Source organism: Globicephala melas, chromosome 3, assembly GCF_963455315.2.
Source record: "Globicephala melas chromosome 3, mGloMel1.2, whole genome shotgun sequence".
Classification (NCBI taxonomy): Eukaryota; Metazoa; Chordata; class Mammalia; order Artiodactyla; family Delphinidae; genus Globicephala; species Globicephala melas.
This window is the reverse complement of record NC_083316.1, coordinates 6899200-6914842: the sequence shown is the minus strand read 5'-3', so window position 1 is coordinate 6914842 and position 15643 is coordinate 6899200. Positions and strand designations below refer to the sequence as shown.

Sequence of the window (15643 nt, the reverse complement as noted above, 5' to 3'; positions counted from 1 at the left end):
TTCCCTCATTTCCTTCCTTCTTCTTTATCCCACTATTCTTTTTATTAAACTCTCTAAGTTTAAAGATCTGTTTATCTACTTTCAGTGTCTTGAATTCACGCATACAAGTGGATTGTATGTTAATAGCCACGGACTCCCATTCTCCCCCTGGTGGCTTTTTTTACAACCATTCTAGTCAGGCTTTGTGCCCTCCACTCCACTATAATTGCTTGTCGGTCACTGTGACCTGAGTGTTGTTAAATCCTATAGATACTTCTCAGTTTGCCTCTTACACCTATCACAGTGATGCACCCAGATGCCGCTAACGTTCTCCCTGAAACACTTTATGGTTCTCTAGTGCATCATACTCTTGAGTTTCCTAACTGGCCATTCTTCTCAGTCTCATTTGCTACTTCCTCCTCTCCCCAAACTCTGTTTTTTCAGCAAAGTAGGGGGTTTATTTACAGGGTGCCAAGCAAGGAGTAAAGACAGCTCCTGCTCAGAAGACCTGAACTTCCTATAGGCAATGGCTTTTCTTTTTTCTATGTGCTGGGACAATTTTACTTCTCAATAACCTTATGAGACAGGAACTAGGATAATTCGCATTTCACAGATGATAAACCCTGGGTTTGGGAGGTAAATCACTTGCCCAAGGTCTGCCACAATGTGGCAGAATCTGAATTTGCTCTGATGGCACTTTCTTTGTTTGTTGGTTGGTTATCTATTTTAAATATAGCAGTGTGTACATGTCAATCCCAAACTCCCAATCTATCCCTCCCCACCACCCTTCCCCTGGTAAGCATAAGTTTGTTCTCTAAGTCTGTGAGCCTGTTTCTGTTGGGTAAATAAGTTCATTTGTATCATTTTTTTTTAGATTCCACATATAAGCGATATCATATCAAACTCTTAACCAAAAATCTAACGTATCTGGTCCCCAGAGCATGTGATTTAACACTCTCTTCAGGATAAACAAAAGTATAATCAATGCAATACTTGGTAATAGTAATAATCATGCAGTAACTTGATTCATTCATTAGTGTTTAGAATAACAAAAAGGAAAAGTAAGTCTCAGTTTAAACTTCTTATACAAATTTAGAAAAATATTTCATTTTCGAACTAAAATTTGTACTCTCTAAACCAAAATTTACAACTTGCAGTTAATATTTTTTTTAACTTAGAAAACAAACAACAACAACAAAAAACCCCTTTAAGTTGTCACATAGAAAGGCAGAATCGACCTGTTTGCTATCTGGTTTCTTTGTGTTGCAGTCACTGTACTATCAGCACATCCATCAGAGTCAAGGAGGTTCACGCCTTTCAGAATCAGTGAGCCTTAGACCGGTTTGGGGAGGGTCACAGGCACAGGAAGGGAGGAGACGGCAGATGCAATATCAAATCAGGAGGGTTTCTTTTTTGTTGTTAAGTGTTTACCCACCCCCTTCCACAAAAATGGAAATGTTAAAAAATGAAGTTGTAGCTTCAGAAAAAAAATGGTCTTTCAGAGTTTTCAGCCAAAAAAGACCTTCTCTTCTTTTCATTTTTGATTTTATTGACCCGAAGTCCTGAAGATACTGTTTCCCTTTGCTTTAAGTAGTCAACAATTTTCAATGCTCACAGGTTTTTAGCTCCAGCTATTCACCACTTAAATCCTTGGCTATTTATCACGTCTAGAAAAAAGAAGGAAAGAAAGAAAGAAAAGAAAAAGGGAGGGAGGGAGGAGAAGGAAGGAAGGAAGAAAGGAAGAAAAGGGAGAAAGAAAAAATAAAGACTAATAATTTAGGGTGCAGAATTTTTTTTTTTTTTTTTGCGGTACGCAGGCCTCTCACTGTTGTGGCCTCTCCTGCTGCGGAGCACAGGCTCCGGACGCGCAGGCTCAGCGGCCAAGGCTCACAGGGCCCAGCCGCTCCGCGGCATGTGGGATCTTCCCGGACCGGGGCACGAACCCGCGTCCCCTGCATCGGCAGGCGGACTCTCAACCACTGCGCCACCAGGGAAACCCAGGGTGCAGAATTTTTTACAACAAATTTCTTACCAAATCCCCCTAGTTCACTAAACTCTCTCCCCTGTGCTAAGTCACCAGATCACCCCTTCGGTTCTTTCTTTGGAAAACTGAACATTTCCTAACCAGTTCCTCCCCCGGACTCATCTCCGGGCACTTAACCTCAGGCCTGCAGTCAGGGTGACGGTTTTAAATGCAAATTTGGTCAAGTCCTTCCACAGTTAAAGTCTTTCAAATGCTTCCTCCCTATTGCCCCAGAGTAAAACTAAACTCTTTAACAGGCGTCGAAGGACTTTCAGGACCTGGGTCTTGCTAACCTGTGCTCATTTCCTGTCTCATTTCTCTGGGCACACTTCAGGACTTACTCATCCTGAAAGTACCAAGCTCTTCTTCACACCTCTAAGCCTTTGTCACTTTTGCCCCTCGGCTTGGACTGTCTCCACCCGCAGCCATTTCATTGGGCTTTAGATCTCAGCTTGGATGCATCTCCAGGAAATGCCATTAGCTATTACATTTACACATACACCCTCACAAAGAGGCAGCATAGCTTAGTGGGTTAAGTTACCCTGACTGAAATCAGACTGCACAGAGACAAATACTGGCTTTGACACTAAAGGGCTGTGAGACGTTTGGCACTTTTCTCTCTATGCCTCAGTTTCTTTGTCTGTAAATGGGAATAATATTGATTACGAATGGTGTAAAGATTAAGTGAGTTACAACTCATTTATGCTAACATATAATATGTTCTATGTATATGTTGCTATTGTTATTAATGACACATTGAGGACTTACTATGTGCCTGGTCCTTTTCTAAGTGGCTTACATGTCTGAACTCACTTAACTCACAAGACAGGGTGAAGTCCCCCGCCCCCGGGGTGCTCTGATAGCCCCTTACAAAACACTTACTGTCCTAAGTATTCTTGTGACTTTCCCAACAGTTAGTAAGTCCCTGAGGGTAGGGCATGTATCATGTTCGTCCTGTGTCACCCAACATCCTAACAGTGCCTGGCATTTAGTATGCAGTGAATTAATGGATTTGATTCAAACCTGGCATGTCATAGCAAAATATATATTTTTTAAGTTCTTTGTATTATTCACCTTGTCCTCAACCCCTTTGTGGTTCTATTCCTGCCCCACTGAAACTGGCCTCCCCAAGGTCACCAGTTGCTAAATCCAATTTCTTTGCAGCATTCAACACAGTTGACTACTCTCCTCCTTTGAGACACTCTTTTCTTGACTTCCGTGTTGTAGGAGTATTGGTGGGATAAGTTTTGAAGTACCACGGCTGCTAATTATAGTGGCTCACAAGTCATTTTGTGGTATAAAAGCCTCTGCTAGTTACTGTAGCCTGAACTGTCTGAAACAGTATAATGTGAAAGTCTAAAGACAAAGAGCTCGATTTAGAACATGAAACTGCTCTATAGGTCTTTGGTAGCCCTGGGCAGTAACTTCTGCAGAAGCTTGACTGGCCAAGCGTGTAGGGTGGGGTCATTAGATCACCACAGGCATGTGTACATCTACTTATAAGCCTGGATTTACTACCATCCTCTCTCTCTCCTTCAGGGATTTTTTCCAATAACCTTTGGCAACAAACTTGTAAGTTCATAAACAATCTTAAATCCCAGTCCAATGCTTACTAATGCTAAAGCTTAGTAGTAATGCTACTTCACGTGATTTGCAAAATTTAGCATGGATTCAGAGTCATGTGATTAGCAAAAAAAAAAGCATGCAGCAAATTTACACAAATGGTCCTCAATCCGTATCAAAATAACCCACTGACGGCGCTTGGGTTCCCTCAGTAAAGTTACTGAATTGGACTCTAGGAAGAAAGTAGGACTTAGACATGTCGTGTGTAAAGGGTCCCATGGAGATTCTGATGGGTTGCTCTAGTTAAGAATCAGGCACCAGATGAAGGTGTTTATATGAACACCTACCAAGATTCTACACCGCTAGGTGAGGGTGTTCCAAAGACTCAAGAAACAATTCCTCTCTAAAAGAGGACATAAACACAAGGTCACAAATGGCCATTCCTCTAAGAAAGATTTAAAAATTGTCATCATAGGGGCTTCCCTGGTGGCACAGTGGTTGGGAGTCCGCCTGCCGATGCAGGGGACGCAGGTTCGTGCCCCGGTCCGGGAGGATCCCACGTGCCGTGGAGCGGCTGGGTCGGTGAGCCATGGCCGCTGAGCCTGCGCGTCCGGAGCCTGTGCTCCGCAGCGGGACAGGCCACAACAGTGAGAGGCCTGCGTACCGGAAAAAAAAAAAAAGAAAAATTGTCATCATATAGCATGTCTGTAAAGCAATGAGGAGACTTTGATTGCTATAGGCTACATAACATAAAAATAAAAATGAAATTTACTGTTAAACAGTTAACAGACTTGCAAGATATCAAGTTTCTCAACTCTGGAAGACTGCAACAATATCCACATAAAAATGCAAATAAAATTTTGTTTTAGTAAAAATATACTAGATTTATCTACCTTTCCTCTGAGATGCTTTTGGTCCTTCAGAGCGTATATGATGAAGGAAGGGCCAAAAGGGCCATATTTAACAACAGGAAAATGTCCTTCTTTTGTAAATGAAGAAATGTCCCGTCATTCACAAAAGAAGACAAGCAAGACATACTGTGGCACAAAAATTCAAGAGTAAGATAAATCTGTACCTACTCTGCTGAAGATGTGCTAAATTAGACTTGTGACTAGAGTTAATGAGATTAACTCTAAATTATTTTAAAAAGAGAGAAACTTCACCATTAAACTAGGAGTAATAGAGAAATTAATCCCTAATTCAGAAGCGCCGATTTCAAAGTCAGAATCCAGACTCCATGGGTTTGAACCCTGGAATGTGCCATGCATGAGATGTGTAACTTTGAGCAAGCTACTAAACTGACCCGGTCTTAGAGGACTCATCTTTAAAGTGGGGAAAATAACAATATTTATCTGCTAAATGCAATTAGTGATTGCAACATGGTGTAGCTTACAAAACAGGTTTTCTTGTTGTTCTTGCTCTTTCCAGAAAGAAAAAAAAAAAAATTCAAGTACAATTGAAGGTTTCTTGATGGACCTTTCATTCTAGTGCCGAGCAAACTAACTGTCATACACAATAAGTATACTCAAAAAGAGCATATTATTGAAAAACATTCCAGTACACTCAAACATTTATGCTTTTCCACAGGAGATTACCAAGAGTAAAATAAAATTCATTCCTAGAACTCTGACACTCATTACACGGTATCTACATCTAGGGGAACTGTCAGGAAAGGATCATAAAGAAAGATTTAAACTAAAACTCAAACCGTTAATTTAGGCTTTTGGACTGCTGAGAATTAAAATCAAATTTATGCTCCACTGGACAATTACATCTGACTAAAAGCAAACTAAACCTTAAAGAAAGTAATTAGTAAAATAATCATGTTAGACAACATATTAAAAAGTAAATTCGCTAAATATATCTACCTCAACTCTGTTCCCAGGCATCAGACCAGCACTGGCCAAACAGCAGGTACAAATTTGTTAAATGAATGAATGACATTAAATGTCAATACTTATTTGTTAAATGCATGAATGACACTCTAACTCCCCCCAGATAATACAGAAAAGGCAAAACACAGTTAGGGATCACCGTGTATTGGGAAAATGTGATGATAAACACACTGTTCCTTAGGACAGCTGACAACTTGGAGCACTTCCCAGGAGCCACGCACGGTCCTAGGAGCTTCAGAGCATGAGCCCCTCAGCCCCATAACGACCTCGTAGAGCCGCTACTGCACCCCGCATTTCTCGGGGGCGGCTCGCCGGCAACCGCAGGGCAAGGCCCGGCGGAGAAACAGCGGAGCATGAGCCAGCGTCCGGCCGGGTCCGCACTCCCAACATTCCTGACGCTCCGGCGCCCCATCCGGACACGCTCTCCTGACCCTGCGCCCCGATGTGCCCTTTGACCCCGTCTAGAAAAGTGTTCCGAACCAAGACGCCGACAGAGGAAGGGCCCACAGGGACCTGCGGGACCGGCTCCGCTGTGCAAACGCCACGGCGCCACCGGGGACCCGCTCCCAGAGGCAGTGGGAGGCCTCAAGGCCGAGTCCCCGGCGCAGCCCGCCCTCCGCGCGCGCCGCCCGCAGCCACGAGGGGCCGGGGTCCTGACCGACCCGCGCGCGGCCAGCCCGGGCGGGGAAGGGACGCGGGGGCGGGGAAGCCGGTGCCCTCGCCAACCCCGAGCCGCTCAACCTCGGGCCCATGCTGGGGGGGTCGCACGCATCGGGGAGAAAAGGAAAACAGGTCCGCACGTGAGCACGCCCAGCCTGGACGCCCCGGGAAAGCGGCGACTGCGCCGGCTGCGCCTCCTCCAGCTGCGCCCGCGCTCACGACCAATAGGAAGCTGTGCCTGTGGCAGCGCTGGGGCCAATCACAGTGCGCCCGGCATGTGGGCGGTGCCTGGGCGGCCGCCCCGCCCCCAGGCATTGGTAGGAGCGGGTCTGTCAGCTTGAAGACTTGGATGATGGCTGAGGCTTCTCCTCGGGTCCAGGTGTCCGGCCGCCCGGGGTGCGAGCGCAGGTGACCTGGGACGTCCGGCCCGTGGGATGCAAGGTCCTTTCTTCAATGGGAGCGACGCGGCCGCTGGGGTCCCCTCTCCTTTGAGTTCCTGACACACCCCCATGTAGTCCAGTGGGGTGTTTAGGTCAGGCCAGGCCTCTCCGCCTCTTACCCACTCATTGTCCTTTATTTTACTACTTCTTTCTTTTTTTCCTCCTATTTGCTGAGGCAGAGCTTTTTCTTCCTCAGACAGACATGACCCTGGTTTCCGAGGAGACTTATCTCAGGAGGCCGCCCCTGCCTGCCTTGACCTATCCGAAATTCGACCATTTTATCCAAAGAATTCGTAAAACATCTTCCCCTTGGGTTTTCTCCCTCCCTTCCTCCCTCCCTCCCTCCCTTCCTTACTTCCTCCCTTCCTTGCTTCCTTCCTCCCTCCCTCCCTTCCTCCCTCCCTTCCTCCCTCCCTTCCTTCCTTCCTTCCTTCCTTCCTTCCTTCCTTCCTTCCTCCCCCTCCCTCCCTTCCTTCCTCCCTCCCTCCCTTCCTTCCTTCCTTCCCCTCTCCCCTCCCTCCCTCCCTCCCTCCCTCCCTCCCTTCCTTCCTCCATCCCTCCCTCCCTCCCTCCCTCCCTCCCTTCCTTCCTTCCTTCCTTTCCTCCCTCCCTCCCTGTTCCTTCTCGTCCTTTTTTAAAAAAAATTTGATCTTAACTAACAGCATTCATTTGTTCAACAAATATGAAACGTTCAGTCTCTAAAGACACACGGCCTGAGTTTGAACCCATCTGCTACTGCCTTGTTTGAGTGGGTGAACTCTCCTCTTGCTTCAGTTCTCATCTCGAAACCGAGGGTGGTGGTTCCCTGGCGGTGGATAAGGATTGTTAATACTTGGAACGAGTAGACCTGTGCCTGATACCTTGTAAATGTTCCAAAGTTACTATTACTGTTAGGTACCAGTCACTTTTCTAGGCTTTAGGACATAGGGATCAAGTCCCTTGTGTCGTGTCCTGGTGCTTATAAGTTAGTTCAGACACTTTGATACATTTTTAAGATCTTTTATTTTCATAAACACTGATAATTTTTGTTGAGTGAGGCATGTTCTCAAATGAGTGTCTTTTCCAGTATTTAAAATATTTGTATTTGTATTGTATTTGTATTCTTTTAAAAATGTAGGGACGTGGGAATGACATGATTTTGATAACTCCTGTAGAGGAATCTTCTTTATTCATCTGATCTTTCCACATGTGGACCTCTGGCTGCTCTGAAAATTAACCTATGAATCATGGTTGCAAGGTACACTGTGTCCATGGTTCTTTACACCCAACATCTTTCAGGCTCAGATTTTGCACAGCTGCTAAAAAAGTTCCAGTGCAGAAAATGGAAATGAGCTTGTCTAGTTGGTGTGCTACTGTTTTCGCAAGTATACAGTTGGGATAGAGTGAACAAAAAAGAGTGAAAGTGTGGATGAATAGATGTCTTACAGTAGACTAAAAAAAAAAAAAAAATTCCTCAGAGGAACTGCTTGATACCTACAGCAGGGATTTTGCAACAAATTTTCGAAATGGAAGAAAAAGGAATACTGGAGAATAACATCTTTGATGCTTTATAATTTAATTTTTAATCCTAAAAACTGTCAAGGGCTTCCCTGGTGGCGCAGTGGTTGAGAGTCCGCCTGTCGATGCAGGGGACATGGGTTCGTGCCCCGGTCCGGGAAGATCCCACGTGCTGCGGAGCGGCTGGGCCCATGAGCCATGACCGCTGAGCCTGCGCGTCCGGAGCCTGTGCTCCGCAACGGGAGAGGCCACAACAGTGAGAGGCCCGCAAAAACAACAACAACAACAACAAAAAACTGTCAAATACTGGTTTGGTGACTGCTTTGTAAGCTCTGCTGTGTTACATGTGCATCCCTAAAGAAACTTGTTTGTAAGTTTAAATGCAGAATGCTGAAATTGGCTTAAAAGGATTCATGGATAGTCACAGTCTCTGTGTGGGAAACAGTATAATTAAACACCCACGTTCCAGCTCGTGCAGCACTGGGAATACAGAGTGGAAACTTAGAAGAATTTACTGCAAAGGATATGGTGTCATTTTATAGAATACTCTGTGATGAAAAAGTGGATCAACAATCAACTTTTAAAAGTAAGATAAATAACATCTCTCAGTTGATAGTTTCTAGCCTGAGTCCTGAATTAATAAGCCAAGTGTGCAGTGCCCTAGTGATTCTTGATCAGACATTACCTCTGATTATATGTTTTTTTTAATGAAGAACCAAATAATATCTCAGAGGCTTTCAAGTCTACATAAATATGTCAGATGGCTGAATCTCAGTTAAGGGGAGTGTATACTGAGAAAACAATAAAAATAGACTACAATAATTTAGAGATTTATATTAATAAATATAGATTTATACATCTATATTTATTGTAAATATTAATTTATTGATATATGAAATATGCAGAAATTACTTTAGTAAGATAAAAGAATTTTATATTAATGTGAAATTTTATATTAATGTGAAATTTCAGTGAAATAAAAATACAAGGAAGTGAAAAGGAACTTAATTCAGGTAAAATTTCAGTGAAATGAAAATACAAGGACGTGAAAAGGAACTTAATTCAAGTAAACTTCTTGTAGGATTGGACTCAAGGGAGACTTAGGTCAAAAAAAGGAATTCAATTGCATTTAGTCAACTATAGATCCTCTGTTTTCTAATTATGGTCAGGTTTGGGGACAGGAGAGGAGAAGGCATGGAAGGGAAGAGTATGAGTTGTGGGTAGAAAAGGCTCTGGAGCTAGAAAAATTTAGTTCTAGTCCTCTGTCATTAAATAGTTCTCTTGAGAAAGAAAAGGAAAAGAAATTGCTATTAATTATTCACTTAATTCCTATCTGTGTCAGACCCTGTATCAAGAACTTTCGTCACATACCAGCTGTGTGACTTGTGACAACTCAACTGACTTCTCAAGCCTCAGTTTCCTTGGAGATGACAGTTTTAGGGTTGTGTGAGAATTAGCTGATTCAATGCACGTAAAACGCTTAGAACAGTGTCTGGCACAGAGAAAGTAAGTACACTGTACATATTATAATTTTTATTTTTATGATTTTCTATCGTATCATCTTGTAATTCACCTCATCTTTTGTGTCTGTTTCTTTATCAATAAAATCCAGAGCAAGAGAAGTTAGGTTAGTTGATCTCTAAGATCATTTACAAAATTTTGTGGTTCTTTAGTTAAAGAGAGTGAACCAGGCAAACAATAAAATAGACTGAGTGGGAAGATAGATTGGATAAATTCTGATTTGTTAAAGTATCCAGTTAACCATGATGCTTACTTGGGGATTAGGCTTCAACGAATTTTCCTTTCCCGTTGAAATCTTGTAATTAGTTGATTTCCAATTGTTCACAGGTCTGTACTATTTAAAAGAGGTTTTCTTGACCTCAGGTCAAAGAGGTTTGTAGATATGGTTTGTGTTAGAAGATTCATGAACCTCCAGAAAGTGTACAGTTAAGTGTGTTTTCTGGAGAGAAGCTCTATACATCACATTTTTAAAAGAATCTGTGACCTCCCCAACCCCTACCCCAAAGCTTAAGAATTACTGATTTAAACCCTTCTACATACTCCATCCTACCTTCTGCATTTCTTTCATAGTGTTTACAATGGGACAAAAATATCTTCATGCTGTGACCACTCAGAAAGGTCTAGCCAAGGACCTCTTTGTCACTCATTTCCCAATTCTGTTGCTTTGAATTCCTGACCACCCAGCCAGCCAATTAGCAACTGCTCATGAGTCAGTGTGGATATGTACATCTGAAAATCTCCCCCTCCAGGACAAATGAACAACCGGGGCATCACTTGAAATTCTGCCCACTGAAGGGGTTTCCATTCATCACAATCCTTCATAGTCCCTGAAGAGAAGGGCTACTGAGGGTACCCCAGGGTGGGGATCAGTGCTGTAGCGATCTGCTTTCAGGTGGTACCAGCATATTACACAGACTCACTGTAAATTTTTCTTCCTCCATCAACAAATCGCAAAGAAGTTACCACATGACCCTATCTGGGTTCAGAGAGAAAAGACAGTGCAGCAGAAGGAACCATGCAAGTCTGAATCTCTCATTTTGTTTTACTTTTATCTTCAGGCCCTGCTGGAGCCGAATCTCATATATAAAGCATCGGCTTGATGACAGAGTGCTACTATGCACACTCAGCTTTCTTACCTGGTGGCTTAGACATCTCCCAGTTCTTGAAGGGCAGATCAAGTTCAACGGGTACTTGGTGGCTTTTAGATGTTCTGTCTACTAGGTGTAGTGGTGAGCCAGAAGCTATCAAAAGAGAACGCATCTGTGGAAGATGGCAGAGCTTTGGTCAAAATCCTAAAAGTTTGCAATGTGATTCTGTAGAGACCTTCCAAAGGCTCTGTATAGCATCCCTGTCTGCCATAAATACTTCAAGCGCTTTTAGATCTACCGGATCATGAGGCCCCAGTGGCAGATTAATTCGTATGGCAGCCTGGACATATTGCAGAGCATTATTTTGCTCTGGTCCTCATTCAAAACTGATAGCCTTTTAGATTTCTTGTTAAATAGGTCAAAGAAACACACTACAAATTCAAAGAGGCCTTCACTTTGGAAGAGATATCTTAAAATACCCCCAGAACATTGGACCTGTAGACATTTTACCGAAGTAGCAAGGCCTTGTGTCTTTAATTGATTGTTTCCCATCTCTAGCATGTATTTATCTAGTCAATGTATCGAGAATATTTGCTCGATTTTGCTCGCCATATCTAATTAACATGATATTATTGATGTAGAAGGCCAGCATAATGTACTGTGGATTATGGAGGTTGTCAAGTTCCTTGTGAATTAGATTATTATACAGAGCTGCAGAGTTGATACGTTTTGCTGACCCTGCCAGCTGAAAGTAAACTGGTTTTAGTACCATTTATTAAAAGGTATGGCCATAAAAGCATTCACCACATTATTAGTCACATACCTGGTAACAGGGCATGTGTTCATTGCTTCAGTAAAGGAATCACAATTGAACAGCATCTGCAATTGGAGTTACCATATGATTAAGTTTATGATGCTCCATTGTCATTTTCCAAGATCCAAATCTCCTGTACAAGAGCTACATCCTTTAGGTCCTTGATGGAGGCCGTAATCTCCACATATCCTCCAAGAGTTTTATATTCCTTTTATTGCTTTGTAAGTAGAAGCCTTCCAACTTTACCTTTTCTAGTATAATAGTTCTCACTCCTCTCTCACAGGTGAGGCAACCAATATAGAAATACTGCCAGAGCCAAGAATTTTTATTCTAACTTTGAATTTTGGAATTAGAAAAATAACCACAGAATAAATTTGGAGACTCACTGGGTCCACTGTGAGATGTAACTGAGCCAAAACTACATTAATCACTGCCATAAACTCTTACTTTGACTAGTGGACCATAATGACATTTTGGGTCCACAAGAATGAGCATCACTTTAGAGCCAATGTCTAATAATTCCTACAAAGTTTATTTCCCTTCCCTAAATACAGTCATCCTGCTGGATAGTCTTAGGTCCCTTTGGAGATGAGTAAGAGGAACAACTACAGTATTAATTTCTGGCAGTGTGGCATCGTCCTTCCTCAAGGATATCAGGCCTTCATTTCATTCAAAAGACTCTGGGTCTGGAAACTGACTCAACTCTAGAATTAGTGGAGAGGCTTTAAACTCTCTGCTGTGGTGATTCAAGTGAGACATCTGTTCACCAGACATGAAACATAAATTAGGAACATAGTAGGCTCCCATTTTCCAAATCTTTCTCAAGTTCTTCCTTTGAACTCTAGCCCGGAGCTACTCAAGAAATGAGATTCTGGGAAATGTAGTTCACAGCCTTAGCCAAGTTGAAACAGCACTATATAGCAAAAGATAGATAAGTATATAACTGATTACAGTTTAATATGATGCTCACATTCACACTATGGTAGTACAAAAGAAGAATTTAGGATTCCAGACAAACCAAGGAAGGATAGTGAGTGATTTATGAGCTGAATTTTAGGAGGCGATGTGATAGGGGTGAGAGGAGGACATTTCAGGCAATATTCCAGGTATGACTCAACTTGGCAAATTGCGAGTAGTTTACCATAGCTGGAACACATCATGCAGTGTATGCAGGGTAGTACAGAAGATGAGGCTAGATGTTACTTTTTCTGGCACAGTATTAAAAACAATCTTCAGCTCAGCAATTGTGCATGTGTTTTATAAAGATAAGTTAGGCTTGTAAATAAATTAGGCTGGTAAGAATTAACCTATATCCATCAAAATAGGAGAAGTGTTGAGAATTTAATTGAACTTAAATATTGCCTCCATATTTTTCATTGATCAAATTTAATGAATACACTTTACTGAGACACTGTGATAGTTCAATTAAAAGTTATCTTTTCCCCATATCATAAGGTTATTTAATGGTTAAATACTATTATACTAATTATTTGGATAAATTTATTAACTATCTTTTTTTCTGTTGATTAGACACTGTTACATATGAGGGGGAGGCTATCAAAACTAGATATGGACGTTTTTGGTGGATAGTAATCAGTTATTAACCTGTGAAAGCACTGCTTTCACTCTTGTCTGTATGAATCACACAGTATGGCTTCATCTTGAGTCTTAACAGAATTTAATAAGACAAGATTGTGATGGTTAATTTTACATGTCAGTGTGGACATGGTACCCAGTTTTTGGTCAAACACCAGTCTAAATGTCCCTATGAAGGTATTTTTTAGTTGAAGTGAACACTTAAATCAGAGACTTTAATTAAAACAGATTATCATCCATAAAGTGGTGGATCTCATCTAATCTGCTGAAGTTCTTAAGAGAAAAAGACCCAAGGTAGAGGGAATTCTGCCTTCAGACTTAAGACTGCAGTGTCAACGCTTCCCTGGGTCTTCAGAATGTTATTCTGCTCTGCAGATTTCATAGTTGACAGCCCCCCAAATTGTGTGAGCCAAGTCGTTAGAAATAAATATATATGTACACATCCTGTTGGTTCTGTTTTTCTGAGAATACTGACCAATACAAGGATAAACTGAATGTTGTTTTAAAAGATCAAGTTTAAAAGAATTTTTATTCACAAAAGAGTTACTGCTTAATTTAAAAGAACTAGTCAACTTGAATAAATACTTGATAATTTATAATCAAGACTGGATCATTAATAATGTTGGGAACAATATTGGCATAAATAATTGAATTTAAACATGATTTTCAAATTCAGTTTTTACTAGTACCTTTCAAACAATTTACCAAGGAATCAAACGACTCTAAAATGGATTGATTTTCTTCTATTTTACTTTATTGTTGAGGTTTTAGTAAGTATTAAAATAGCAAATAATCATAATGCAAAATAAGAAAATATCTTCAAGTGAGATAAGCAGTCTATGAATAACAAATTAAGTTGGAATATTCATATTGGAAAAATAAGGTAGTATAATTATCATAGCAAAAAATAGAATTGTACAAATGCATAGTTGTCACCAGTTAAATTGTGTCCCCTAAAAATTCACATGTTGAAGTCCTAACCCAGACTAATTCAGAATGTAAGCTTATTTGGAGATTATTTCCTTATAAAAGGGGGAACTTGGAGACAGACACACATACAGGGAGAACCTCATGCTAAGATGAAGGTGGAGATCAGGATGATGCTTCTACAAGCCAAGGAATGCCGAAGATTGTCAACAAACCACCAAAAGCCCGGAGAGAAGCATGGAGCATAGTCTTCCTCACAGCCCTTAGAAGGAACCAACCCTGCCAACACCTTGATCCTGGGATCCTAGCTTCCAGAACTATGAGACCATACATTTCTGTTGTTGAAGCCACCTAGTTTGTGGTACTTTGTCATAGCAGCCCTACTAAAGCAACTCAATAGTACTAATTGATTTTTTAAAATAAACATAATAAAGAAATATCATTGTAAAATTCCTAATTATTCAACTAATCTCAGAACCGTATTTATGAACTACTGTTTTCTGTTCATTATTTTCAAATTAATATTTAGTTGTTGGGAGTAAATAATAATGATAATAATAATAGCTAACTCTTATGGGACATTTATTATTTGCCAGGCATTCTTTTAAATGCTTTAGGTATACTAACTCACAGATAATACTATTAGCCCCATTTTACAAAAAGATACTCAGAAACACTGGAAAGTAAGTTGCTTAATTTACGTATATAGTAAGTGGTAGATCCAAGGCATAGACTCAGTTTGGTTGTGAAGTGTTTGGTTCTAACCAAAATGACATACTACCTATTGGTGACATAATTAATAAAGATTTTCCAGCCCTCCAAAAGAGCTTCCAAAAGCATTTGGGATGCTGGATTCACAACATATAGCTACATGACACCAGGGTGTCTGCTTGAAAATATTTCGGTCACATAGTGCTAAATATACACATATTCTTCCTCATGATACACATTATTTTGGGCTGTTTACTATATTTGAGATTTATTAACAGAAAATAGTATATACCAATCCTCTGTTTTGGTCTTATTTCCATTAATATTTAAGTTGATTTCTTTATTAAAGAAGAAAAGCCTATAATGATCATTTATGCATTTGCAATAAAAGTCATATACAATTTCAATGACTTTAATTGCATCAATGAATGGCATTAACTTCATATTTTGTGACTGTTATGCAGTTTAATGGCATGGAGTTCACTAACTGCAAACAGACATTTTCAATACACACACACACACACACACACACACACACACACATGCACACACACAGGGAAGCTCATGGTCTATCCATGACTATAAGCAGATATTTCTGTCAGAGTATAAAATGTCTGTTATTTATTTCATGATCTCTGGAGAGCTTATTATAAATGCTTCAATTAAGGTGCTGGTAGATGTAAACTGTTAACATCATTAAAGGGGTTTCCATTGAGGAATAAATATTTGGTTTCTCATCTGTTCTGCAGTTGAGCAACTCGACTGAGATGCCCTCTTCAGTTCCATGGCTCTCCTCATGTTCAGCTGGGCACTCTGTGCTTCAAAGGCCATGGATTTCCTGGGGCATGATCCTACCATTTCCTGAAGTCTGGACACCTCACCTTCCTTCTGCACTGTGGGTACAATTCCCAACGGCTCTGTGGTAAGGC

The 15643-nt window shown here is 41.1% G+C and overlaps 1 protein-coding gene across 1 annotated transcript in view; it reads left to right on the top strand.

Moving 5' to 3' along the window:
• Positions 1-6498: 6498 nt before the first annotated feature.
• LOC132596979 (semaphorin-5A-like) overlaps positions 6499-15643 on the top strand; it is a 267256-nt gene continuing 258111 nt past the window's right edge. Inside the window, exons 1-2 of the mRNA XM_060295387.1 lie at positions 6499-6528; positions 15464-15636. The gene's annotated coding sequence lies outside the window, so the exon portion shown is untranslated. The remainder of the gene's footprint in view (positions 6529-15463; positions 15637-15643) is intronic.